The sequence below is a fragment of the Caretta caretta genome, chromosome 1 (genome assembly GCF_965140235.1).
Source record: "Caretta caretta isolate rCarCar2 chromosome 1, rCarCar1.hap1, whole genome shotgun sequence".
NCBI classification, from domain to species: domain Eukaryota; kingdom Metazoa; phylum Chordata; order Testudines; family Cheloniidae; genus Caretta; species Caretta caretta.
The window spans coordinates 344,709,429-344,736,721 of record NC_134206.1 but is presented as its reverse complement, the minus strand read 5'-3'; the positions used below and the strand labels follow the sequence as shown (position 1 = coordinate 344,736,721).

At 43.2% G+C, this 27,293-nt stretch overlaps 1 long non-coding RNA gene across 1 annotated transcript; it reads left to right on the top strand.

The window, feature by feature from the left end:
* Positions 1–26,407, top strand: LOC125630867 (uncharacterized). Its single transcript, XR_007354808.2, has 5 exons — positions 1–65; positions 11,105–11,180; positions 15,190–15,304; positions 21,100–21,154; positions 26,238–26,407. It is a non-coding gene; the product is annotated as an uncharacterized LOC125630867 (long non-coding RNA).
* The last annotated feature ends 886 nt before the right edge of the window (positions 26,408–27,293 follow it).

Below are 27,293 nucleotides of genomic sequence, written 5' to 3'. Positions count from 1 at the left end.
AGTACCTGCTTCTGCTAAAACTTCACGCTCTGTATTGAAACACACAGAAATGAAACTGCTATGGTGTAAGTAACTGCAATGTAGTATGTAGTGTCAAGCCACTTCCTACAAACTAAACTATACCACATTTTGCAAACAGCATGACTTCCTGGATGAGGGTTACTAATATCTGAGCAGAGGAGCTTTATTATCTCAAGCAGATGAGGGCAGCAAAAGAATGATTTGTTGACCACAGAGAAATGTCAGCTGTGGCCTCAAAATGGCTTTCCCTTTTTCCATCACAGTGCAAAAGACAGATCATCGATTCACCCAGTGAAAGCCCCTTAACCTTTGAGAAATCACCTCCTCTTTCTCAATGTTGTTTAGAAAACATGTGAGCAGGTTACATGGAGCTCACTTTCTTTGTGATATGGGGCATGCTCAGCTCCATAAAGATGGCTGGAGAAAAAGCCAAGAGACCATTTTGTTGCTTTCTGGAAAGTAAAACCTGGTTTACTATTGCTTGATTGTTGGTATAGGTTAACTGAAACCCTGACTGCTTTAAGGAAAGAAATTAGTAATTTAGGAAATTCCGTATTCGAAGGAAGTAAGCAGCTTTTGTGCCCACAAACCAACTAGAAACAATCCAAAATATATACATGAGATTTTTCGTCTGAGTAATGTATGACTTCTCTAACCCATCACTGTAACAGTAGGCAGATCAAAGGATCCTTACAACTTGTCTGGCCTAAATAGTTCTAAGACATCTGTATTTTCCTGCAATGCTAGGAAATCTAAAATTAGAAACAGCAGTGCCGGTAACTCCTAAAATCACCTGCAGATGAATATGAATTTCATGCTAGTAGCTGAAAGAGTCCCTGTTCACTAGAGATACTAGTCATATTTATTGTGATTTTTGTCCCCAATCAAGAAATGCTATTTATTTATCTAAAGAGATTTTAATAGTCCTGCAGCAAATCCTGTAAGTTTATTTTGGGTTAAGGAGAAGACCCCAAGAGTTTCTATTAGGTTATGCATGTTCAACAACATGAGTTGGTTGAATTTCAGGAATAGGTTTGAAATGTACTAGTATGTTTTGAGTTGGAACTGGTATGTTTTCGTAATATAAAATGCAAAAAGTGCAAAATATCTTTAAAAGATAAAGTGCATACATATGCAATTTTCTCTTCTGAAACTCCCAAGGAGTCTCAAGACAAGAGGTAAAAGCTCATGAATACACCACATGATATAGGCAAAGAATGTCAGATGAACTGAAAACTTCACTGCTATTTAATAAATACCTGCAGAAATAACTGGAATTGATCCTGGGTATTTGTGATCTTTACAGAAGACAGATTGAGTGTTATGGAACAGTTAGATTAGGTTGCTGCCCCAGATCCCATGTAAATAGGGGACGTGACACCTCGTGGAGGTTTTATCCTCTCTGGAGAATTGAGTCTTGATTTTCATCTTTTTTTTAAATGGACAAATTTAAGGGCAAAATTATGTCACTGTCCCCAGCATGTTTTCTAGACAATGCATTTAACAATGTCTGTGTGAAATGTTCAGAAACCAGTATGTATATAGGGTTAGTAAGGGGATGAGTCAAGTTCTGAATATCCTATTCTCTGCATTACTGTGCCCTGGGATGCAGTGTGAGAGCTAATGCTGACAGGTCTGTGCTTATCAGAAACCTTCCTTAGAACAGTGGAAATACCAAGGACTGTCAAACCCTTGCATTTTGTGCTGAATTCTGTGATTTAATTCTGTGCTTAGCTTTGAAATACACACTAGAAACCTATTGAACGGGTATTTTCCACATAGCTATCACCTTCTTTTCTATACTTTCTGAACTTATTTTGAATGATTGTCATCTCTTGTATAATTTTAACATTGTTATTCCTGTTTATAATAGAAATCAGAGGTAAAAATCTAGCTCATTAATAAACTCTTTTCCCCTTCATGTTTGTTACCGTAGCATTGTCTGTGAGCTCCCTGTCTACAGGGATTTTTTTTTTAATGTAACCAATTTTTTCAAACAGCTGTAACAAAGAGAGGGCATGCGAAATTCCAGGTCAGCTTTTTTAATCACTGTTTCTACAGCGTCTGAGGTGTCCTATTATAGTGGACTGGCAACACTATTATAGTTCAAGTTGAGACTAGCTCACTGTTTAACAGCTGAATTTTCTAATTTTATCCGCTAGTTTCTAGCTCTCCTATTATTGTAAATTGAACTGTGTACAACAATTTATGTTGCACAATTCATAGATTCATAGATATTAAGGTCAGAAGGGACCATTATGATCATCTAGTCTGACCTCCTGCACAATGCAGGCCACCGAATCTCACCCACCCACTCCTGCAATAAACCTCTCACCGATGTCTGAGCTATTGAAGTCCTCAAATCATGGTTTAAAGACTTCAAGGTGAGGAGAATCCTCCAGCAAGTGACCCATGCCCCATGCTGCAGAGGAAGGCGAAAAACCCCCAGGGCCTCTTCCAATCTGCCCTGGAAGAAAATTCCTTCCCGACCCCAAATATGGTGATCAGCTGAACCCTGAGCATGTGGGCAAGACTCACCAGCCAGACACCCAGGAAAGAATTCTCTGTAGTAACTCAGATCCCACCCCATCTAACATCTCATCACAGGCCATTGGGCCTATTTACTATGAATAGTTCAAGATCAATTAATTGCCAAAATCATGTTATCCCATCATACCTTCTCCTCCATAAACTTATTGAGTTTAATCTTGAAGCCAGATAGGTCTTTTGCCCCGCATGCTTCCCTTGGAAGGCTGTTCCAGAACTTCATTCCTCTGATGGTTAGAAACCTTTGTCTAATTTCAAGTCTAAACTTCCTGATGGCCAGTTTATATCCATTTGTTCTTGTGTCCACACTGGTACTGAGCTTAAATAATTCCTCTCCCTCTCTGGTATTTATCCCTCTGATATATTTATAGAGAGCAATCATATCTCCCCTCAGCCTTCTTTTGGTTAGGCTAAACAAGCCAAGCTCCTTGAGTCTCCCTTCATAAGACAAGTTCTCCATTCTTCGGATGATCCTAGTAGCCCTTCTCTGTACCTGTTCCAGTTTGATTCATCCTTCTTAAACATGGGAGACCAGAACTGCACACAGTATTCCAGATGAGGTCTCACCAGCGCCTTGTATAATGGTACTAACACCTCCTTACCTCTACTGGAAATACCTTGCCTGATTCATCCCAAGACCACATTAGTTTTTTTCACGGCCATAACACATCGGCGGCTCATAGTCATCCTGTGGTCAACCAATACTCCAATGGCGTAGAGCAGAGGTTCTCAAACCACAGTGGTCTGGGAGCTCCATTCAGGTGGTCCGCGGATAGCTCCCTCTCAGGTGCGCGCCTGGGTGGTCGCACACAGGAAAATGAAGGGCCACCCACCTAATTAGGGGAGCCGTGCAGGTGTGGCTCCCCTAATTAGGTGCCTGGACCCTGGAGAAGATGCACATGTAAGGTGAGTTTGTGGCCTTAGGGGGATTAGAGGGTTGGTGGGAGGGGGCAGTGGGGTGAGAAGAGGGGGTGGAGGGAATTTGGAACGTGCAGGGCTGCGGCGGGCAGAGAAAGAGGCAACTTTCCCCAGCTCCAGGGCTGCGGCTGCCGGAGAGAGATGGCCCTCCTTCCCAGCCCCAGCTCTGTGGCTGTTGTGGTGGGGGAGAGAGGGAGAGACCCCCCCTCCTTCCCAGCCCCAGCTTGGGGGCTGCTGTGGCAGGGGACAGAGGCACATCCACCGCATTAGAAAGGTAAGACTACTGATATTAAAATATGAGTTGTGTTCTTTTATTTGTAGAACAAAAATCGTTAATTTTATATAGTGCTTTTATCCAAAGCGCTTTACAATAATTAGCTAATGGTACAAACAACATTTGGAAAGATCATTAAGTGATCCGCTGAGACCTTCAGCAATTTTCAAGTGGTCCACAAAAAAAAAAAGTTTGAGAATCACTGGCATAGGGTTTTGGAGCAAATATATAGACAAATTGGAGGATTGGGCCAAAAGAAATCTGATGAGGTTCAATAAGGATAAGTGCAGGGTCCTGCACTTAGGACGGAAGAACCCAATGCACAGCTACAGACTAGGGACCGAATGGCTAGGCAGCAGTTCTGAGGAAAAGGACCTAGTGGTGACAGTGGATGAGAAGCTGGATATGAGTCAGCAGTGTGCCCTTGTTGCCAAGAAGGCCAATGGCATTTTGGGATGTATAAGTAGGGGCATAGCGAGCAGATCGAGGGACGTGATCGTCCCCCTCTATTCGACATTGGTGAGGCCTCATCTGGAGTACTGTGTCCAGTTTTGGGCCCCACACTACAAGAAGGATGAGGATAAATTGGAGAGAGTCCAGCGAAGGGCAACAAAAATGATTAGGGCTCTGGAACACATGACTTATGAGGAGAGGCTGAGGGAACTGGGATTGTTTAGTCTGCAGAAGAGAAGAATGAGGGGGGATTTGATAGCTGCTTTCAATTACCTGAGAGGTGGTTCCAGAGAGGATGGTTCTAGACTATTCTCAGTGGTAGAAGAGGACAGGACAAGGAGTAATGGTCTCAAGTTGCAGTGGGGGAGGTTTAGGTTGGATATTAGGAAAATCTTTTTCACTAGGAGAGTGGTGAAACACTGGAATGCGTTGCCTAGGGAGGTGGTGGAATCTCCTTCCTTAGAAGTTTTTAAGGTCAGGCTTGACAAAGCCCTGGCTGGGATGATTTAATTGGGGATTGGTCCTGCTTTTGAGCAGGGGGTTGGACTAGATGACCTCCTGAGGTCCCTTCCAACCCTGATATTCTATGATTCTATGATATATATAATAAAAATTTCCTCTTAAAATCTGTAGTGTCGTTAGCAGTCCATTCCATGACTACTGAGTCCAGGCCAGACCTTAGGGAGACCCTGTGTGGTGACACTAAACAGTGCAGTCTGAGCAAACCGCTGCCTTGCAATTGGTGTGGTCATTTACACCTGTGGTGGGTGAGTGTAAACAACACTACCAAGCAGAGATCTCTACTCACATATGCCACTGGTGGCATTTTACCCTCATTTTGCGTAGTTGCAAATAACTACACTTGGCACAAGCATGTGGTGAATCAGACCTGCTATGTTTAGGCAAGCTAGAGAGCCAGCAAAAACTATGACATGTCTGGGTCCAGTAACCTGAACAAAAAACAACAAATCACCTGAATATTCATTACAGCTGAGACCTGTCTCTTTTCTACCATGAGGGGCACTACAAACCTACTTCTGCCACAGCTTTCCAGTGCTGATCTCCTCTGCTGCTGTTAGCCTATGCTCTTCTGCCTTTTCTCTTCATGTGCAAAGTATCTGTGTAAGTTAGACTATAAACTCCTCAGGGAAAAGAATCTTGTTATCTCTCATGTTTTCATAAAGTGCTATATAACCTCCAGGGTTGGTCCCCACTCTAAACCCCTGATCCAAACATCCCCAGATGTGGAACAAAGGATATGTCTACATTGCCTCTGGGAGAGAGGCTCCCAACCTAGGAAAGACAGTCTTAAGCTAGCGTGCTGAGAACATCAGTGTAGGTGCTGCAGTTTGGGTTGTCAAGCACACCCCTCACAGCTTGAGAGCTCAAGTTGCAACATCAAACCAACAGCTATGTAGTTATTTTTAGCATGCTAGCATGACCTCAGATATCACAAGCCTGTTTATGGGGCTGGCCGGCTTGCTCCCAGAGGCAATGTAGATACTGAGAGGCTCAGTGATTTGCCCAAAGAGAGAACTGAAACCAGGTGATCTAAGTCCAAGGTTAGTGCCTCAACCACTGTTCCGTTTCAGCGCAGCATATGGTACTGGTTCTCTATCTTCACTTGAGGTCAATTTCAGTTGCGGGAGCCCATGTTCTAGAGGGGATATACAGAGGATTCAGAAACAGCAGCAGATTCCTTGGGGATGTGAACTGTAAGGGTTCTTGTGTTGGGCCTTCTGGATTTTGCCACAGGGTTGGCCCCTACCACCTTTTGCAAAAGGATTTCTTCATTTCTGAAGAGTGTGGATGTCTACGGATTATTTATTCAAATGTTTTGTGGATAAATCTTCAGAGTGCCAACCGCATACTGACAGGTTTCAGAGTAGCAGCCGTGTTAGTCTGTATTTGCAAAAAGAAAAGGAGGACTTGTGGCACCTTAGAGACTAACCAATTTATTTGAGCATAAGCTTTTGTGAGCTACAGCTCACTTCATCGGATGCATTCAGTGGAAAATACAGTGAGGAGATTTATACACACAGAACATTCCCTTTCACGTGTCACTTGTACTTGGAAAGAAACATACTATTCTGTACATTGCAGTTTTAAACTCTGCATTAAAACCACGTCACAGTTAGTGCCCTCAACCCACAAAAGAAGACATCGGAGTTCAGATTACTATGGTGCCTGGCTGACAGTATCATGTTGACATATTACTGGAAATACCCATGTCAAATTTCCCCACTCATGTATTTTGAACACCTTTTAAAAAAAAATTCCCTCTCATTGCATACACAAAATGATCCTCTAACTAATTCCCCATCCACTTGTCAGATTTCATATACACAGCAGTAAAAACCTCGGAAGGGAGATCCCTAAGGAAAATAGGTGATAAAGGAAGCAGTGTTTTCATGGTGGTATTCCTTCTTCTAAGACAATGTCATGATCATATACTGAGACCTCCATCACCTTAGTATCTGAGCAACTCACAATCCCCTGGGAGTTAGGGAAGTATTATTCCATTTTACAGGTGAGGAACTGGGGAACTAAATAACTTGCCCAAGGTCACACAGAAAGTCTGTGTCGGGGGGAAATTGAAGTTGTGTCTCCCAAGTCCCAGCTTCCTGCCCTACCCATTAGACCAGCTTTCCTTTCATGCATAGAGTGAGTGGGAGTGGAACTGCTGGTGTTGCCATCTTTCAAATAAAACCTAAAACAGAACTCAGGCTCACATGTGATCACTAAATATTCTGTCATGGAACGGTGACTTTCTGCTGTTTCTCAGGTGTAAGCAGTGGCCATAAAGTGATATAGGAGCCTGGTATTTTCAGAGAGCTCGTCACTAACTTGAGAGTGTGTCAGGTGCCAGTGATGCCAAATCCAGTGCAAACTGGGAGATCTTTCTAAAAAGCAACAAAAAACCTCTTCCTGCCGACTGTATCTGTTCCAAGGCATTTCTAAGAACAATGAAGCCAACAGCATAACTGCTTCTACAAGATGTTTTCCAATCTGTAATTACCATCAGCATTTTAAAAAGGCAAAAGCATAATCTTTGTGTCTTGTGAAACATAAATTTTCCTTACAAATACATATGTATGTTTGATGTCCTCTAAACATCACACCATCCACCTTCAGTAATGCTCTGAATATGGTCCCAAGTCTACATCTTCTATATAATTCATGTAGAAGTTGATTAACCAGTGTGGCTAAAATAAGAAAATGTCTGGAGTTGTCACAAAAGCTAGGCTCAAACCTATCTGAAGACTGGTAAATATTTGGATAATTTCTCTTTTAATTTTTGGTAACCACTCAATTTCTTGGCATTGGCCAGAGAAACGGAGATGCCTCAAAGGCTCTTGAAGAGACAAGGTGAGTGAGGTAATATCATTTGTTGGACCTACTTCTGTTGGTGAGAGAGACAAAAATTTGATCTTATCTAGACACCTGAAGAAGAAATCTGTGTAAGTTTGAAAGTTTGTTTCTCTCACCAACAGAAGTTGATCCAATAAAAGATATTACCTCACCCACCTTGACTCTCTAATATCTCTTGACCAATGTGACTACAATAAGACTACATACAAAGGCGCCGACTTACCAAGGTGTCAGGGGGTGCTTGACTGCCGCTCCAGGCCCTGCTCCCCACTCCATCCCTTCTCCAAGCTCCCACCCCACCCCGCCTCTTCCCATACTGGCATAGCTAGGATAGGAAAACTGGGTGGGCTTGCAATGACGGGGGGCTGGAGGGAGGGGAGCCCACCTCCCCAGACTCCCTCCAGCCCGCCCTTACTGCTCAGCGGGCACCCAAAGATGAAGATACCTGGGGCACACAGGCTGCAGGATGTACCCATCGGAGGGAGGGAGGCCCCCACCAGGGCTTGAGCTCCCCCTGCCCCTCCAGATCCCGGCTCAGTGTCCGGCTGCCCGGCTGCATCCCTCTTCTGCTGGTGCTGCAAGCTGCTGCCCTGGTCTCTGGCCCCATTGCTAGCCCCACCCAGACCTGCCCCCACGAGGCACACTCCAGATGCTGGGGCCGGAGACCAGAGCAGCAGTGCGTGGCACCAGCAGGAGAGGGACGCGGCTGGTCAAATGGACACTGAGCCAGGGTCGGGAGTCCCAGCCTGTGGATTTGGGGGCTCCAGCCCTGATTTGGGTGGTCCTGATTGGATGCTAAGTGGGTGGGCCACGGCCCATGCGTGGCTATGCCCCCCTGCTTCTTTATGCCCCCTCCCCCACCTCTTCCTGCCCCCGTTCCTCTCCCCCCCACCCAGCGTCTCCTGTATACTGTGGAACAGCTGATCCATGGCGGGTGGGAGTCACTGGGAGGGGGAGGGAGAGGAAGAGGAAGAGGGAGGGAGAGGCGCCGACCCGTGGGGCTGCCAGTGCGTGCTGAGCACCCACTGTTTTTTTCCCCTGTAGCACCCTCAGACTCGGCGCCTATGACTGCATACATCAAAAGCTCTCAAGACAGATAAAAGTTGATGGGAGGAAGGCTGGCCTATCTAGAGGTTAGAGCCCTGCCTTGGAATGCTGTGACTGAGGTTCAATTCCTTACTCTGCCACAGAGCTTGTGTGACCTTGGGCAAGTCACTGAACCTGTGTGCCTCAGTTCCCTAGCTTTAAAATAAGGTTAATAGCACTGCCCTACTTTACAGGGGCATTGGGAGGATAAACACATTGAAAATTGTAAGATGCTCAACTACTATGTCAATGGGGGCCCATGTATGTACATAAGACAGGTGAGGCACTGCTTAAAAAAAAATACAGTTGATCTCATGGAGTGTAATGTAAGAGACTCTTTCAGAAATACCAGTCAAGGGTGCATTTAATAACCATTTTGCATTTAGTACATTTAACAAATATTGTCTTCTTGGCCTTTTAAAAATATATATATTCACAAACCACCAACTCAGATCAGTTCACATAAAGTCCAAACTGGCTGTGAAGTGTCAGGAATATAAACAAAGTCATTTGTACAGTATAGCAATATAAGAGAAAGCATTGAGAATTTTACTTCCCTAATTCAAAACAGGGTGTGGAGAATTCACATGGAGACACACAATGGATTTTTTCCCCTTGCATTCTGGTTAGGGTTATAAAATGCAGTTAGCTTTAATCTGTGATGCACCCAAAAGCCAAAGCAATGGATGCTCTGTGGGCCCGCTGTTCAGAACTGGTCTTTTATTTGTGAATGAGCAACCTTTGAGTGTGAAATCCATCTGTGTGCACTATTGTTTGCTGCACATCAGCCTGGCAGACCTGAAGTTCTTTCCCTGCTTGTCAGTTAAAACAGCAATGGCCCTTTACTGTACATAGACAAGTACTGTACAAGTGTTGTGGGTTTCCCTCGAGAACGATTTTAAGAAGTTTGAATCCTGCTGAGATTTTGATCTACCAGCTGCTTCAAAGAGGTGATTGAAGTCTCTAGGGGAATGTGCTTTTAGCTTTAAGGGAGAGCGAGAGAATATGCCCACAAGACATTTCTAAACCTGCATACCCTTTAGTTTGAATCACCCCGACAGCTTGTGGTAAAGCATGTGGTTAACTATTTCAGGTAAATAGCTTCTCTAGAAGCCACAGTCTGTTACTAGATTGTTAAAGCATTTGCCTTGTACAGTGTAAAGCTGTAGGAGCATTGAAAACGTTAAACAGTTCAGATCATTTGTACACAATGGTTCTCTTTATCTTCTTCCTCCCTTTCCTCCTGTGTGCTCACTTGCCCTCAGCTTTCATTAAGGCAGGAGGGTGCAAAGAAGGAAATGAAAATGAGGAAAGTAACAGTAGGTGACAGGGAAAGTAAAAAGGGAGCATGTGGAATATGATATTCTGCACGGGGTTTAGAAATTGTTGATCTCCATGATTTGAGGTAATGTCAGCAAGGCTCATCTTGGGAATCATGTAGGAGGCAAAAAGAATTAAAGATGGAAGGCTGTCTCGAGCTTGAGGCCCTTTCCCAACCCTTCTCCTCTGGGGGGGCTGGTGGTTGCATTATTGTTTATTGTCAGAGTTGGTGGGGACAGAAATCTCATCATAGCAACCTGTGCTATTAAAAGAGAAACAGCCACTTTCTACAATGTTTGTGTTTGTCTGTCTTCTCTGGCTCTTTCTTTATGTACCCAAGGCCCTCTGTTCACTAAACACCCCCTTTCCTGGGCAGGATTATTTCTCTAATGGCTCCATCAATTAATCACTTGCCTTCCTAACACAGCACCACATACCAAGATAGCCCTCCAGGTACTCATAAAAAGAAAAGGAGTACTAGTGGCACCTTAGAGACTAACCAATTTAAGTCTCTAAGGTGCCACTAGTACTCCTTTTCTTTTTGTGAATACAGACTAATACGGTTGCTACTCTGAAACCTCCAGGTACTGAATCCCATCCTTGAGTGCCATAAGCTTCAGGCACCTTGAGCAATTAATGCCAAAACTTCACTGGGCCAATGCATTCATCTAACATTGGCCTTGCATTGGAGCCTGATCGTGGCTCCCCACCAGCATTAAAATGACCCATCCTAAATAATTCTAATCCCAAAAGGTTTCAAGACACAAAAACTTCTTTGCTAGTCCTCATCCATCCTCCCACCCACAATAGCCTCTGCTGGTGCAGCTCCCAGCATTGTCTTACATGCTGCCCCAAGGAGTTTATGAAGGAGCTATCAAGAAACTCAGAGAGATTATAAAGATGGATGGTATGCCCAGACCTGGAACACGGTATTTAGTTCTGCTCATCCTATCTCAAAAAGGATATAATAAAACAGAGAGAGTTCAGAGATGGGCAACAAATGCATGAGGTACTTGTTTACATAATGATGCACAATTAACATGTGGAACTCATTGTCACATGATATTAATTGAGCTTATCAGGAAGTAAAAAGAGGATCTGTCATTTATATAGGTAGAGAGACAAGCATGTGGTCCAGGCCATTGTCAGAGACAGACTGCTGGACTTGGTGGATCAGTCATTTGTGGAGGTATGGTAATTCCTATGTAGAAACATACTTTCATTTAGAATTCACCGTAATATTTTAACAAAAATCTTTTAAACAATCTAATCTCATGTAACCACTGGAAAATGAGCCAACTGAGGAAATACATTATCGCTTCTACAGGCAAACAGAAGACTGGATTCTTTGCATGAAGTATGGAGGAGAGTAATCTATCAATATTTACAGTACATCACATACACATACAGAGCATACATCATAATCTGTTTTTAAAAAGAACACACTTTATTCACACTTCAGTTTCATACAGGCCTCCAGTGGTCAGAGTGAAGGTTAAAATTTCTGTTTGTAGCTGGATTGCAGAGCTATACTTATCTTACTGGAAATGTGTGCTGTGAACACAATGGATTATGATGGAGAATTCTGCCTGGGTGTCATTTGCTGATGCCTTACATATTGATTGCCCTGCTTTTAACAGATGTGTTAGTAGTATTGTATTTAGGTTAGCAATCTTAACTTTCTCACAATGCAATTTTAAAAAAAAATTCTAAGGTTCGCTCATTACATGCAATAGATTATGAAATCAGTTCTGGCAGATATATAAATAGAGGCTAAATATCAATTGTATTTTTTAAATTATGTAGTTATTTAAATTCTCCAGGTACAGGTATACACCAGCATGTTAGAGAAATGCCACTTTTAATTTTAAAATGGCATTATTTTCAAATGAAATTCACATTTTTAGATGTCCAGACTAAAGTAAATGAATTTGTATTATCCATAGAATAATGCGAATTAGAAGCTTAATGTTTACTGGTTGTTCTGGTGGTGTACTGGTTTCTTTTTTGGCTGACACACATCCATTGAATAGGGCTGAATGAAGACTCGGCTTTCCATAAACTGCTGTTAATTGATTGATTGGTTGGTTGACGTAACTCCATTTCCTAGATTTTGAATGTTTGAGTTGGCATTTTTTGTACCTAGCAACCTTCACTGTTACATAACAGTGTTTTTGTGCTGAATGTCGTGTTTTTTTGAACTCTTAAATGACACAATTATAGATATACAGCTTATGGAGACATCAAATTAAACTTTCATTTGCTTTAGGAAATAAAATATTAAATTAATATTAAATTATTCCTGATAAATAATTCCCTTTCAGTACCAACATTTACACAGGTCAAAACCTACCAAATTTGAAAAAAGATTTGATTCTCAAGTGGCATTCTAGAAATTGTCCCAGGAAATGTGAAAAATGTCCCATAAATTGCTTTTTTAATGTAATTCTTTTACAATATTTTTGACCATTGTAATTGGGAGTCACCAGTAAACAAACTGGTTGTGTATAGTTCTGTGTTTGGAGATAGTGTTATTGGATTTCATATTGCCAGGCAGTTGCAGGAGAAGCCAGCTGGGCTTCTCCCTGGCCCATGTTCACTGGGCTCCCAGAACTGTCACTCCAGCTGCCATTCCCAACTGCCGTGGAACCTTCTGGCTCGATGGTAAACAGGAGTTGGAAGAGCTTCTCCCCATGGACCTCTGAGACACGTTCGCATGGCACCATCTGCTGACTAACTAGTCTGAAAAATACCAAGGCACAACTCAAACAATGCGAAAGGCCCAAACGTTCCACCTAGAGCCCAGCCCGAATGTACAGGCTGTACCCAGAGTTATTCTGTGGAGTATGAAAGGAGGGGAATCCTTCTCTGAAGCTAAGCCACCCTTAGCACTGCAATGGCTTCTGCAAACTAACCCACACCCAGCTGTACCGTTGGAGGGAGGTCAGGAAAACCCAAACAGCAGCAGGTCCTCTATCTCAGTGGCTCTCAACCTTTCCAGACTACTGTACCCCTTTCAGAGTCTGATTTGTCTTGTGCACCCCCCAGTTACACCTCACTTAGAAACTACTTGCTTACAATTTCAGACATAACATACAAAAGTATTACAGCACACTATTACTGAAAAATGGCTGACTTTCTCATTTTTATCTTATAATTATCAAATACCTTGACCGAATATAAATATTGTACTTACATTTCAGTATATAGTATATAGAGCAGTCAGTATAATATAAACAATTCATTGTCTGTATGAAATTTTAGTTTGTACTGACTTCGCTAGTGCTTTTTATGTAGCCTGTTGTAAAACTAGGCAAATATCTAGATGAGTTGATGTACCCCCTGGAAGACCTCTGTGAACCCCGGGTTGAGAACCACTGTTCTCTGTCCTCCATAATGGCACATAAAAAGCCAGCAAGGAGCAGCCCTGCAGCACACAGGAGGTGCATGCCCCCTGCATGGCACCCCAAATCATCTCCCATCCTCCATGGAGCAGGAAAGTCCCGATTCCATTGCCAGGGCCCCCTATGCACCTTTGAAAGAGGAGGCCACTGAAGATGTTTGAGAACTCTTCTAAAAGTAGAATTTTAAATGTACCTTCCTTATAACATTTTGCAAAGAAATCCCAGGGGCTCACTATCAGGTATTAGGAGCTCTCACTTAATTGCTATTTTTGGAGACTAGATACTACAATGAGGCACATTAGTGACAGGTAGATATCTCATTAGACAATAGATAAAGCAGTATATGCTGTAAATTAAATCCTATCCCCATTGCAGAGAGAAGTAAAACCGAGTGTTATAAATGAGATGTAACCAGATCAGGCAGCAAACTAGTTTCTCTCATCTGTAAAAAAAACCCCAGGTATCCCATAGTGTTCTATATACTAATGTGAGAAGTATGGGGATAAGCAGGAAGAACCCTAAATGCTAGTAAATAAACACAACTATGACATAGTTAGCATCACAGAGACTTGGTGGGATAATACGCATGACTGGAATATTGGTATAGAAGGGTACAGCTTGCTCAGGAAGGACAGGCAGGGAAAAAAGGGAGGAGTGTTGTCTTATACACCTCTACTCCGATATAATACGGTCCAATATAACGTGAATTTGGATATAACGCAGTAAAGCAGCGCTCCGAGGAGCGGGGCTGCTTTATCTCGTTATAGCTGAATTCATGTTACCGCAAGCGGTTCCTCTGCGCCCCCCCCTACTTGCTACAGCCCCCCCGCCCCAGCTCACCTCTGCCTCGTCCCACAAGCGTGCCCCCTCCCTCAGGGGCTGGGGGGCACGGGGAGGGCTGCAGCAAGTAACTGGGGGAGGAGGGGGGAAGGCGCAGAGGAACCGCTCCCCACCCCAGCTCACCTCCGCTCCGCCTCCTCCCCTGAGTGCACAGCCTCCGCTTCGCTTCTCCCCCCTCTTCCTTCCTTCCAGGCTTCCCATGCCAAACAGCTGATTGGCGCGGCAAGCCTGGAAGGAAGGGAGGGAGAAGAGGAGTGGCAGCGGCGCTCTCAGGAGAGGAGGTGGCGGTGGAGCGGCGGTGAGCTGGGGCAGGGAGCGGTTCCTCTCCCTACCCCGATATAACGTGGTCTCACCTATAAGACAGTAAGATTTTTTGGTTCCTAAGGACTGTACTATATCGGGGTAGAGGTGTATATTAAAAATGTATACACTTGGACTGAGGTTGAGATGGAAATAGGAGAAAGACTTGTTGAAAGTCTCTGGGTCAGGATAAAAGGGGTAAAAAACAAGGATGATGTCATGGTAGGGGTCTACTACATACCACCTAGTTACATTATTTCCCAGTAACAGTGGCCACGTCCTTTATCTGGCTGTCTGTATCTCTATCACCTGGGAAGGTTAGATCTGAATGTTAAATCCTTCTCCCACCATCCTCTGAGTTAAAGAACTAAAGAAAGACAGAGAGAGTATTGTGCTTTGAAAAGGGAACAGATAGTTTAATTGGGATAATTAACAAAAACAGGGGAAAGGGAAGAATAAACGCATAAAACCTTAAATCAACAACAACTGTGATTGCCCCCAAAGTAGGCTTAAAGCCCAGGCCCAATACTAACTGTTGGCCAATAACCTAAATAAAACAAACTAACAAAAAGGTGCCCCAGAAACTGTACTGTTTCACGTCGCGTGATGGACGAGAATCAGATGTTGATGGTAAGTATCTGCTTCACTTGCTAGATTGCAGGACTCTGGATCTTCGACTGCTGGACCCAGACTGGCACGGGCGGAGACAGGAGGAGCACAGAGCCTTCATGGATGACTGGACCCAGGAACCACAGCAGCTGGAACCAGGGTAAGACTCGATGCTAAGAGCCTTTTTATTGTTGGAAGGATCAGGAACTGTCTAAGGATGTCTTCGATGCCCATGCAGACCTAACAGGTACTCGGCTGCCTCTCTAACGGACAGGACCTGCCGTCCGCGCGCGCAACCCTTATATAGTCTGTGAGCGTGTGAAAATTTTAAGCAGAGTCAGTTGAGTTAGTTCCATGGGTGATCATTTATTCCCAGAGTTCATTCATTAAACAGTTGCATTAAGCACCTAATTAACAACAAACATTAATTTACCCATTACAATCGTGCATATATTAAAACACAAACATATAAACTGGTAAACCATATTACAACCTAATCAGGAAGGAGAGGTGGGTGAGGCTTTTTTTAAACAACTAACACAATCATCCAAAGCCCAGGACTTGGTGGTGATGGGGGACTTCAGCTACCCAGACATATGCTGGGGAAATAACACAGGAAAGCACAGGTTATCCAACAAGTTCTTGGAATGTATTGGAGACCATTTTTTATTTCAGAAGGTGGAGAAAGCTACTAGGGGAGAGGCTGTTCTCGATTTGATTTTGACAAATAGGGAGGAACTGGTTGAGAATTTGAAAGTGGAGGGCAGCTTGGGTGAAAGTGATCATGAAATGATGAGTTCATGATTCTAAGGAATGGTAGGAGGGAGAACAGCAAAATAAATACAGTGGATTTCAAAAAGGAAGACTTTAGCAAACTCAGGGAGTTGGTAGGTAAGATCCCATGGGAAACAAGTCTAAGGGGAAAAACTATTGAAGACAGTTGGCAGTTTTTCAAAGAGACATTATTAAGGGCACAAGAGCAAACTATCCCACTGCATAGGAAAGAGAGGAAGTCTAGCAAGAGACCACCCTGGCTTAACCAGGAGATCTTCAATGATCTAAAAATTAAATAAGAGTCCTACAAAAAGTGGAAATGAGCTCAAATTACAAAAGATGAATATAAACAAACACAAGTATGGAGGGACAAAATTAGAAAAGCCAAGGCACAAAACGAGATCAAACTAGCTAGAGACATAAAGGGTAACAAGAAAACATTCTACAAATACCACTAGAAGCAAGAGGAAGATGAAGGACAGGGTAGGCCCATTACTCGATGAAGGGGGGAAAATAATAACAGAAAATGTGGAAATGGCAGAGGTGCTTAATGACTTCTTTGTTTTGGTTTTCACCAAGAAGATTGGTGGTGATTGGGCATCTAACGTAGTGAATGTCAATGAAAATGAGTTAGAATCAGAGGCTAATATAGGAAAAGAACAACTTAAAGATTACTTAGACAAGTTTGAGGTCTTCAAGTCACCATGGCCTGATGAAATGCATCCTAGGACACCCAAGGGCCTGACTGAGGAGATATCTGAGCCATTAGCGATTAACTTTGAAAAGTCATGGAAAATGGGAGAGATTCTAGAACACTGGAAAAGGGCAAATATAGTTCCAAACTATAAAAAGGGAAATAAGGACAACCCGAGGAATTACAGACCAGTCATCTTAACTTCTATACCTGGAAAGATAATGGAGCAAATAATTAAGCAATCAATTTGCAAACACCTAGCAGATAATAAGGTGAGAAGTAACAGTCAGCATGGATTTGTCAAGAACAAATGGTGTCAAACCAATCTGATAGCTTTCTTTGACAGGGTAACAAGCCTTGTGGATGGGGGGCGGGTGTAGTGGGGTGGTCACCCACTCCCTGGTCTGGAAAGGGTCATGGCCAGCCCTGGGAGAGGGCTGGAGCTGTGGGCTAAAAGCTAGGCTGATTGGGGAAGAAGCCACAGCTGGGCCATGCCCCAATCAGACCTCAGCTGTCCCTAATAAAAGGGCTATGCTCCAGGAGCTAGACATATTCTCCCTCCAGCTTCAGAGGGAGAAGGATGTAGCTGCTGGGGAATTGAGGGTGCAGGCAACCAAGCAGAGCTACGGAAAGGCGAGAGGAGCATGGGAGCTCCCGCCTGGCAACTCCCCAGGCTGCAGGCCTTGTCAAAGGCCAAACCAGGTACTGGAGTTGCAGAGGCTGCAGCCCAGGGGTTAGGCAAAGGCAGCAGGTCCAAACACCCCTTTGCCAATGATGAATGGCTTTTACACTGTAGTCTGCCCCAGTGAGCAGGGGCTAGATGGTGACTGGCAGTAGCCATAGCCTGAGGCGAGGTGGGGATAGAGGGTTGGGGGTTCCCTGGGGAGGGGAGACCCAGAGCTGTGGGGTTACTGCAGGGGGAAGAACCCTCCTGTAGAGGGGCACCGGGGTCCGGGAGGGACACGGTGGCCAGTGGCAAGCGGGACATCAGCCTACAGAGGGCGCTCTGGGGCGGCAGAGCTAATTCCCAGGAACACCAGCGGGATGCACTGTGCTGGTGAGTCACTTGCCTTGCTACAGGGGGGGAAGTGGTAGATGTGGTATATCTTGACTTTAATAAAGCTTTTGATACTGTCTTGTGTGACCTTCTCATAAACAAACAAGGGAAATGCAATCTAGATGGAGCTACTATAAGGTGGGTGCAAAACTGATTGGAAAACTATTCCCAGAGAGTAGTTATCAGTGGTTCATAGTCATGCTGGAAGGGCATAACAAGTGGGGTCCCGCAGGGATCAGTTCCGGATCTGGTTCTATTCAATATTTTCATCAGTGATTTAGATAATGGTATAGAGAGTACACTTATAAAGTTTGTGGACAATACCAAACTGGGAGGGGTTGCAAGTGTCTTGGGGCATAGGATTAAAATTCATTTCTCCAGTTTGTCCAGATCATTTTGGTCTGAAGTAAATAGAATGAAATTAAATACGGATAAATGCAAAGGAAGGAACAATCAGTTGCACACATACAAAAATGGGAAATGACTTCCTAGGAAAGAGTACTGCAGAAAGGGATCTGGGGCTCATAGTGGCCCACAAGCTAAATATGAGTCAGTGTAACACTGTCGCAAAAAAAGCGAACATCCTTCTGAGATGTATTAGAAAGAGTGTTGTAAGCGAGACACAAGAAGTAATTCTTCTGCTCTACGCTGATTAGACCTCAACTGGAGTATTGTGTCCAGTTCTGTGGGCCACATTTTAGAAAAGATGTGTACAAATTGGAGAAAGTCCAGAGAAGAGCAACAAAAATTATTAAAGGTCTAGAAACATAGCCTACGAAGGAAGACTGAAAAAATTGGGTTTGTTTAGTCTGAAAAAGAGAAGACAGAGGGGACATGATAACAATTTTCAAGTACATAAAAGGTTGTTACAAGGGAGGGAGAAAAATTGTTTTCCTTACCCTCTGAGGGTAGGACAAGAAGCAATGGGCTTAAATTGCAACAAGGGAGGTTTAGGTTGGACGTTAGGAAGAACTTCCTAACTGTCAGGGTGGCTAGGCATTGGAATAAATTGCCTAGGGAGGTTGTGGAACCTCCATCACTGGGGATTTTTAAGAGCAGGTTGGACAAACACCTGCCAGGAATGGTCTAGAAGATAATACTTAGTCCTGATACGAGTGCAGGGGACTGGACTCAACGACCTCTCGAGGTCCCTTCCAGTCCTATGATTCTGTACATTAACAGTGAATAACATACAGTCTTGATAGAAAAACTATTCTTGAATAAACTGTTCTCTGTTTAAGGTCTATGTATAGCACTTGCTTGGCTCCAGTCCCCTGAGAGTTAGAGGTTAGTCCATGAACTGCAGCAGCTCTGGATCTAACACTAGAGAAATCTGGGGAATTCAAGTGCCAAATATTAGAAATAATGGGAAGGGAAGGACAGAGAAAATTTGTGCATCCAGATTCCTAAGGGAATGGGATTCTTTCTGTACAGATGCACTGGGATTACAAGTGGATTACACAGCAGATACGCCACTCTCTATCTGACCTAATCATGGCTACCCCCCGGCAACCCAACTCTCAAATTCCCCTCCCTCAGTGACCCAGATACAGCAATCAAGTACTTTATACCATGCAGTGTTGCCAACTAGTGGCCACATGTACTCATTACACTTAATGCATCCTTTATTCCTAGAGAGAGTCACAGTCAGCCTTTGCTTGACTTCCTCTGTTCTGAGGGCTTGTACACATTAGCTCTTACTTTAGTATCAATTAAGTCACTCAGGGGTGTGGAAAAGCCACCTCCTGAGCAACATAAGTTACACTGACCTAAGCGCTGGTACAGACAGCACTATGTTGGCAGGAGAAAGGTGTAGTAGACCTTTCCAAAGGAGCCCCTCTTGAGCTGGAACATAATCAGTGTGTGTGTGTCACCCTACCCATACCTGTCTTTAAAAGGAGGAACAAAGATGACAAGGGGAACTGTGGACCTGTCAGCCTAACCTGGATACCTGGAAAGATACTGGAACAATTATAGTAAACAATCAATTTGTGAACACCTGGAAGATGATAGACTTAAGGAACAGCCAGCATGGATTTATCCTGAACAAGTCATGCCACACCAACCTAATTTCCTTCTTTGACGGTGTTACTGGCCTAGTGGATAAGGGAAAGCAGTAGAAGTGAGATGTCGTGATTTTAGTAAGGCTTTTGACACAGTCCCAGATGGCATTCTCATAAGCGGACTAGGGAAATGTGGTCCAGATGAAACTACTATAAGGTGGGTGCACAACAGGTTGAAAGATGGTACCCAAATAATATTTATCAGTGGTTCTCTTTTCAAACTGGGAGGGCATTTCTAATGGGGTCCTCAGAAGTCAGTCCTGGGTCAGGTACTTTTCAATATTTTCATTGGTAATAGAGTGGAGAATATGCTTATAACATTTATTGACAACACCCAAGCTGGGAGAGGTTGCAAGCGCTTTGGAGGACAGGGTTAGAATTCAAAACAACCTTGACAAATTGGAGAAATGGTCTGAAATGAAGAGGAAAATCAATAAACACAAGGAAAAAATCAAATGCACGACTACATAATTGGGGAACAACTGGTTAGTCAGCCTCACTGCTGAGAAGGAAATGAATATGAGTCAACACTATGATGCAGCTGTGAAAAAAGACTAATATCACTCTGGGTGTATTAACAAGAGTGTTGTATATAAGACATGGGAGGTAATTGTCCTGCTCTACTTGGCACTGGTGAGATCTCACCTGGAGAACTGGGTCCAGTTCTGGGCACCACGCTTTAGGACAGATGGGGATAAATCGGAGAAAGTCCAGAGAAGACTAACAAAAATGATAAAAGGTTTAGAAAACCATCTATGAGGAAAGGTTAAAAAAGTTTAGTCTTGAGAAAAGAAGACTGAAGAGGGACTGATACCAGTCTTCAAATATGCTATGGGTTGCTATAAAGAGAACTGTGATCAATTGTCCTCCATGTCCACTAAAGGTAGGACAAGAAGTAATGGACTTAATCTACAGCAAGGGAGATTTAGGTTAGATATTAGGAAAAACTTTCAAGCTGTAAAGGTAGTTAAGCTCTAGAATAGGCTTCCAAGGGAGGTTGTGGAATCCCCATCATTGGAGGTTTTTAATAACAGGTTAGACAAACACCTGTTAGGGATGGTCTAGGTTTACTTGGTCCTGCCTCAGTGTAGCAGACTGGACTAGATGATCTCTCAAGGTCCCTTCCAGCCCTGCATGTCTCTGATTCTACATCTTAGAAGTGTAGTTTTCTAAAGCAAGGCCCCCAATCACTGCCACTTTGGGCAGGATTTTCCCAGGTCTGTTTTTTGTCTGTCTATTTAAACATGTGACACCCATTTGCAGTAATGGAACAAGTGCAATACTCTCCCTAGTTAACTAAAATCAAAGTTATTCTAAGTCCTCGAGCCATGTACTGTTGCTCTTATGCACCCTCTTTCTCTTTTCAGAAAAATGTCCCACGGTCCCCCATGTAACTGAGCTTGCTGAGTTCACAATCAAAAGGTATGTGGTAGGTAGTAATGGGCATTACATCTGTGAAGATGGGTATAAAAGGAAACCCAGGCAGAGTGGTCTTATTGACTGTAAAAATGAACCTGGGAACGTCCACTAGTTCTACAGATTCTTTCAATGTATTATTAATGGTAGGTATAAACATGGGATTCTTAATTTCCTCCTATGGAAGTACATTGATTTATGCCAACCAATTACACTTTTGCATTACTACCTTTAATTTCTTACCCACTCAAATCTCCCACTACTGTCCCACTGACTTCCACTCACAGTACAAAACCTAATATAAATAGAGATATGGACATGGACTTAACATAGGAACATAGTACTAGAGCTCACCTCCCAACTCACCAGCTCCAGTTCCCTGCTATCACAGGCAACTCCATCATATAATCCTGTTCATACATTTATCATCAGCTGAGACAAAGTATTTAACAAACCTACATAGTTATTTAGACATTACCTGCAAACCTATAGAAACTCAACAATGCTGGGCTAGTGCGTGAGAATCAGAAAGAGAAACTCTCCAGTCTAGTTTCACTCTCCAAGCTGAATGAAATTGAAAGAGTGAAAGCAAACCACATAGAAACTAGACTGATAGGGATTCATAAGATACTGGCTAAAGTATTATCCTATTAAAAGTAACAGATGAGTCCCTACTACCCTCCCATTCTGGACATCTGTCATAAATATAAAGGGAAGGGTAAACCCCTTTAAAATCCCTCCTGGCCAGAGGAAAAATCCTCTTACCTGTAAAGGGTTAAGAAGCTAGGATAATCTCGCTGGCACCTGACCAAAATGACCAACGAGGAGACAAGATACTTTCAAAAGCTGGGGGCGGGAAAAACAAAGTATCTGTCTGGGTGATGCTTTTGCCGGGGACAGAACAGGAATGGAGTCTTAGAATTTAGTAAGTAATCTAGCTAGATATGCGTTAGATTATGATTTCTTTAAATGGCTGAGAAATTAAGTTGTGCTGAATAGAATGAATATTCCTGTCTCTGTGTCTTTTAGTAACTTAAGGTTTTGCCTAGAGGGATTCTTTATGTTTTGAATCTAATTACCCTGTAAGGTATTTGTCATCCTGATTTTACAGAGGTGATTCTTTTTTACTTCTATTAAAATCCTTCTTTTCAGAAACTGAATGCTTTTTCATTGTTAAGATCCAAGGGTTTGGGTCTGTGTTCACCTATGCAAATTGGTGAGGATTTTTACCAAACCTTCCTCAGGAAGTGGGGTGCAAGGGTTGGGAGGATTTTGGGGGGAAAGACATTTCCAAACAACGCTTTCCTTATAAATAAACCCAGATAAACGTTTGGTGGTGGCAGTGGAAGTCCAAGGGCAAAGGGTAAAATAGTTTGTACCTTGGGGAAGTTTTAACCTAAGCTGGTAAAAGTAAGATTAGGAGGTTTTCATGCAGGTCCCCACATCTGTACCCTAGAGTTCAGAGTGGGGGAGGAATCTTGACAACATCCTTGAACATTGGGGTAGTTTGCATCTGAATCTATAACCAAACTTCTGCTTAATCAATCAATCTAGGCATTTTTACCATGCTCATCATCGTGTCTGAGCAGTTTGAGATGCAGGCCAAGCTCTGAAATTACAGGATAATAGGAAAATTTCTGAATGGAATTATCTATTCATTAGAGATATTTATATTTACTATTTATTTTCTTAGGACTGACTGTGAGTTTTGCAGTGTAATGAGTGTAAAGACACTATTCCTGTTCCGTGGAGCTAATATTTCTAAAATCATACTAATCAATTCAACCTAACCAATAATGCACCAGAAATCCCTCTTGACCTGCTTCACCAGGGCTCATATTCTTATTAGTGTACAGGCTAGTTGCTACAGGCGAGTCGTCTAGCTTGGTCTACTGTACTGGCACAGGAAAAAGCATGGCCTCCATGTAGGACACACTCTGTTCCTATTTACACCAACAGGGTGAATTCAGTGGGACTGCACAGACATAAGTGAGGATGTCATCAAGACCAGTATCTGGAAAGTCATAGATCATGTATATTACCAAGGATATCACAGTGTTAGCTGCCCCCACTGAATGCAGCCAACTTAAGTTCACACTTCAGTGCAATGCTTTTTCTGCTTATTTTTCATTTGCTCATATCTTTTTTCGGCTGCTTGGGTTTATTCTCTTCAGGCCACAGTAGCCACCTCACACCTCTTGACCTATTTAGCAGCTGTTTGGACATTTGTTTTGATGTTTGCCTGGGGACCATTAGCAATGAGGCAAGGGGATTTTATCAACAGGTCTTTCTCCAACACCTTGACCCCATCACATGGTCATTCTGGTTTAAAACACCCTCTCTCCTGGTGCAACCACAAAAGCTATTTTTTGAATATTTCAAGTTAATCTAGCTCTGATCTGGTACAGAGAACATGACACTGTCCCTGTGATACAAACCTAAAAACACATGAACACATTTAGTTGTGAAACTGTTGCTCTTCCAACAAACTAAAAGGGAGGATTTAGCTAAAAAATAAAAAACAAAAATCAGGAAAATTTCCCAGTGCTGAGATGCAGGGTATTAGGCTATGGAATAGTTTCCCTAGAGCCATAGGAAAGCCCTGTTTCCTGAGACTGTTAAACAAGACTGGACAAGACATACGAGCATGTTCTACAGAGAGTAATTCTGCATTGACCAGGGTTGGGCTCAGAGCTTAATTTGTAATGAAAGAGATGCTGGGGCTCAAGCAATGTTTTTACATTCATAACTGATGCAACAAGCCCAGAGGTGCCGGGGCTCAGGCCTGGCAAACGCGGGCACAAATTTAAAACCTGGCTGGACTGGAAAATCAAATGGAGCTTTCCCATTCCTAACTCCTACGATTCTATAAAATATCATCTTGTCTGACAGAAGAGATGAAACAATCTTCTCCACAGGGGATCACAGATCTACTCTGCCCAGGCCTTCATGTCAGTCAGAAAAAGAACAAGGAGCAGAGTTACTGAGAACCCAGTAGCCATGGTCCAGTCTGACATGAAAAGTAAAATAAGTACTAATCATTAATTACTGTAACATTTCGTCCACTGACTTCCACAGGAGCAGAGAAAGGCCAGTGATGAGTGCTTTCAAAAATCCTACCCTTTAGTGTTTTGTATTAGACAATATTTTGTAATCATTGATTCAGAACCAGTTGCTCCTATGTGAGCTAATGGCAGTATTTTTATATCACCCCGAATAATTGGGAGTGTCTGGTTTTCCCCGCACAGGCACATTTTGTGTCAGTGCAAATTGCACTGATCTGATAATAGCCACAGTGGGGTACAAGTAGTATCTAGATAACTGCCTGCCTCCTTTGGATCTCTTAGGTTATTGTGGGATGCCCAGGCCCATGCAACATGCCAGAGCTATCGTGACAGGATATCCCATGGAGCAGGAACTGCATTTTAAGTGTCTGAGTGGTTATAATGCTTGAACGACACCAGCATATGTAAGGATGACAGTGGGGAGATCTGGACTGAGGTAAATCTGCAGTGCATTAATGACAGCAAGCATGGAGAAGAGTCAACACAGCAGAGTCCCCCAACAGGTGTGAGGGGGTGCACTGGTACTGACTAGCCCCTGATGAATGAGGTGTTCGCTACTTTTCCCCTACCCCTTATATAGGCGCTAGGCTCTCGGAGCGGAGTGACTGCTGTGGAGAAGGTTGAGCTCCATGTCCGGGGTCAGTGGATTGGATTGAATCCCAAGCCAGGAAGATCTGTTTCCTTGCTGATTATATGACATACTTTTATTTTACTTGTTATAAAAACTGACCCTTAAAGGAAACGCCTTGTTGGCTATAGCTGTGGTATTGCTGCCAAATCATTCCATGGACTTTTGCAGGGCCTTTCAGATGGGAAATCTGCATCAGGAGTGTCCATTCCACGGACAGTATCCCAGGCACATGGCCAAGGAATACTCAACAAACCCAATTACTAAAGTAACAACAGGACTCTTGTATCTCAATCCCTGAGACACCCAGAGCACCACTTCGTAAATCACTCCCTGAGCTGTCAGCTTCTTGCCCGAGGCAGGAAGGGATTACCACAAAGGGACTCAGACATGCCAACTAGTGGCTAGACAATGGAGCTGACTTAGTTAGTTAGTTCTCAGAGTCCCTCATCAAGCAACAGGACTTGCTATGTGTGCACTTCCCATACGTTATCTCTGGCAAGTCTCAGAATGGGTGTTTTGTGGATGTAGACAGCATTAGGTGAGGTTCTTGGCCTGTGTTATGCAGGAGGTCAGACTAGATGATCATAATGGTCCCTTCTGGCTTTAAAAATCTAAGGATCTATAAAAACTCTATGAGGTGAGTTAGAAAGTATCTTCTTCCTATGCAAGGAAATAGGAACCATGCTAAGCCTGTCTCAGCTGGAAGTGCCTCACTGCATATCTTAAAGGATGATATTTAAAACAACTGGCTACCAAAGCATTCAGAAAATTAGGAGCTGAATACGACAGATGATGCAAAGAAAGAATTACGTCTTCCACTGTCACCAGGTAGAAAGAAAACCACATCCATTTGGCACTCAGGGGAGCTCTGTGTAGCTTCAGTGAGAAGCAGGGGGTCCAGAGTCACAGTTCTCCATGTCAGCTTGGCCCACAGTCCCAGAATACCTGGATGTTTTTGCTAAAATATTTGGCAGAGAAATAGTTAACAATATTGCTATTTAAAGCCCAGTTCTGCTCCCTCTGAAGTCCATGTGACAAATCTAGTCTTTAATTAAAGTGTCTCTCTGGGAGAGCTCTCACAGCACTGCTCTCTATGGACTAGAGGCAGGTGGCAGTTTAAAAAACCTAATGTCATTGACTAACAGTAGTCGCGATGGGTCATATAATTGAGCTGGGGTCTGGCTGGAATTCCAGCAGGTGCTACAAAACAGATTTCTCCATCCTTGTGCAGTAGATGCACTACAAAGCAGATGAGACAAACAAACAATCTGCTTATCTTGGGTTGAGATCTCCAAAGCCACCTTTTTTAGCCACAGATAAAAGCTACAGGAATAGAAAGACATTGCTCTGTCTCATTAAAGTCAGTAAAACAAGAATATTTCTCTCTTTTTAGGTGTAATTTTCCATCTCTGATGCTTCCTGTAACAGGTACCCTGGAAATTCTTCATTAATGGAGTTAACTCTTCCTTCACAAAAGTGGGCTTCGGTTTTAAATTAGTGAACTCTCCTCAAGAGAATCAACACAACCATGCATTTGAAATAGTGGGTTTTTTACCCATGAAAGCTTATGCCCAAATAAATCTGTTAGTCTTTAAGGTACCACCGGACTCCTCGTTTTTGTGGATACAGACTAACACGGCTACCCCTATTCATTAACCAGGCTTAATGAATGTTTTGCAAAACAATCATTCTCTACTAATATGTGACAAACGTAAATTCCCAGGAGGGAGATGAGTTGCTTAGGGGAGTCATGGGGGCGGTAACGAGGAGTAAATAGGAAGCCACTAAGAGAAGGAAATGAACAGCACCACAGATGTTTACCATGGCAGGAGCATTGGTATTCCAGAATTATTTTGCCATCACTCATCCATGAGCTGGATACTGTCCCAATGAATTTAGTGAGAATTTTGTGATTGACTTTAATGAGAGCCAGATCAGACCTCTGGATCTCTCTGATCTTTTTGGTCTCTCTGACCTATCCATCTGAGCTCTGCCAGAGTAAAGAGCATTGCAGTGGTGCTGAGATATTACTATGCCCCTCTTTATGGGCTAGAATGTTAGTTCATATCCCACTTCCAACAACTATTTCTCTAAATGAACTTTAGGGAAACCTTCTTTCCTTTAGAACTGTAGTAATCACTCTGGTATTACAGACAAAGCCATCTGCTACCAGCTTTGATTTTTGGGGTCTTAATAGTTTCTGTCACTACTGCCTTCCTGATTATTGTCTTCATTTAGGGTGGATCATTGTAAAGAAACAATAGCAAGCAGCACTGCATCAGGGTTTTGCAGCATCCCATTCTGTCACCCCTCTTGCGAACTGGGTTTGTGGGGCTGTTGAGGGAGAGGTAGTCAGGAAATATGGCTTGCAAGTCTTCGGTACCCAGCTCTATATTTCCATCTCTTCTAACCCTGAAGATACAGTGGGCCTCTTGCACTGCGTCAAAGG